The sequence below is a fragment of the Coptis chinensis genome, chromosome 2 (genome assembly GCF_015680905.1).
Source record: "Coptis chinensis isolate HL-2020 chromosome 2, ASM1568090v1, whole genome shotgun sequence".
In the NCBI taxonomy this organism is placed as follows: Eukaryota; Viridiplantae; Streptophyta; class Magnoliopsida; order Ranunculales; family Ranunculaceae; genus Coptis; species Coptis chinensis.
Genome location: NC_141457.1, coordinates 88,199,259 through 88,201,257, shown reverse-complemented (window position 1 = coordinate 88,201,257; position 1,999 = coordinate 88,199,259). Strand labels below are relative to the sequence as shown.

General features: G+C 37.8%; 1 long non-coding RNA gene across 1 annotated transcript; it reads left to right on the top strand.

Annotated features, from left to right (window-relative positions):
* The first annotated feature begins 235 nt into the window (after positions 1-235).
* On the top strand, positions 236-1,005 carry LOC147518665 (uncharacterized). The gene is made up of 3 exons (XR_015214106.1): positions 236-295; positions 432-551; positions 655-1,005. It is a non-coding gene; the product is annotated as an uncharacterized LOC147518665 (long non-coding RNA).
* The last annotated feature ends 994 nt before the right edge of the window (positions 1,006-1,999 follow it).

The window sequence follows — 1,999 nt, the reverse complement described above, 5'->3', positions numbered from 1 at the left end:
TCCAAAGATGACATTAGCATTGAAGAAGGAGTGTGTGCGGGGAGGAGGATTCTCACAAATCTCTCTACTCATGCCACTCATTTATGAAGCGTAACTTCTACTACTCGGTGTTCTCCTTTAAACCCATATATTGTTTTTTATTCCTACCCATATATTGTTTTTTATTCCTAAAGACAACTAATTCCATGTTTTCCAGGAAATTAGCAAACTTAATTCACGTGCCGGCGCGAAAGCAGCAAAAGTATATAACCATAGGACGGGGAAGACGGGATTTGCTGATATTGGAGAACAATTGGTGAGTACATTGTCTGTCTCGACATTTATACCCGTAGGCACTTTGTTAATTTGTTTGGGTATGATAAACCTCTAAGAGTTTCGAAGACATGCACCGTATTAACCCTGTCGTTTGCGTGATTATTTTGTAACCATAGAAAAAAGAGTTGGGACCATCCTTTAATGGAAAAAATCGAAGGCCTTCAATATGGAAAAGAGCTTACTCAAAAAAAGGAAAATATATTGAAGTAGCTACGGAAAGAGTGGCTGAAAAGATTGTAAGTTTTCTAATCGTTTATTATTATGTTTTAATGTTAGACATGAATGCTTGTTGTGATTTGGATTTGCTAAATCCTTGTTTACTTCAAAACTTAATTGAAGGATGTGCTGACTAAGGAAGTGGAGGAGGGAAAGGTAGTTATTGAAGGAAGTAAGGACATCTTAACTCTAGCATTGGGCACACCCGAGCATCCTGGTCGCACTCGAGCAGTTGGAAAGGGGATCACTCCCACCACATATTTCCACGTTAACAAACGTGGCTCAAAGGAACATGTTACGAAGTTGGAATCGACAATTCAGGAGCAACGGGACCAAAACTACCGTCTTCAGGAAGATGTTAGGTTGTTGTTGGATAGAGTCAGAAGGTTGGAGGACAAAGATAATTCCTTACCATCTGAAAAAATCTCTTCAAACAGCAATACGAGTGTCAATATTGATCATACGATATACTCATCTGGCAAACATCAATCTGGTAGATTAGTTAAAAATGCTCAGCAAGTAAGTTACTACTGTGAATGTTTCTTTTATTTTTTTTATTGGTAACCTGCCATCTATTTGCACATCCTTCATCGTTGCATCTAGTGTTTGTGCAACAACAGTTTGACCCAACCATTTTATGCATTCCGACCTTCTAACTACAAATTTTATTTTTCTGACTAATAGTTGAAAAAAATTGGGAAGGCAACCCAACCCCATCAAAGCCCAAAAAGGATCATGGTAACAAAGCAAATAAGAAAACACAAGAAGGTCAAACACCATTTTCGAGGCCAACATCTGGTCTAGGACAGGCAAGTAGCATTTTACACGTGATATATATAATTTTAATAATGTTGCGTGGTTCTAAGATTATACTTCAATTGTAGGGCCTAGAGTGTAATTTGGCTCAATCTGATCGTGTGAACAAGGCAAATAAGAATAAAACACGGGGTCAAACACCATTTCAGGGTCTAACATCTGGTCTAGGAGAGGTAAGTAGTATTTTACACGTTATATATATAATTTTAAAATGGTTCTAAGATTTATACTTCAATTGTAGGGCCTAGAGTGTAATTTGGCTCAATTTGATCATGTGAACAAGGCAAATAAGAAAAACACGGGTCAAACATTTGGTCTAGGGAGGTAAATTGTAGTTTATCGTAATATGTTATTAAAATATAATGTCGTGTGCTTATTATGATACTTAGACATTTATATAGGAAAAAGAATGTTATTTGGCTGCGGTTGGCCGATCAAATATTGTTTTCTTTGAAGGCTTGGTATCTGAGGGAAATAAACGAAAAAGAAATTCACGGTTACCCTTTGGGACTCGATAATGTTAGGTGTGTTCGGCGGTTGTATCGCTTGTTTCTGAAGAAGCTGGTCGTCTTGCTCTTCCTATACAAGTGAATGAGGAGCTTAGATATGTCGCAGATGCTCTTGGCGCACAAGTTCCTTGGCTAAAGGACCA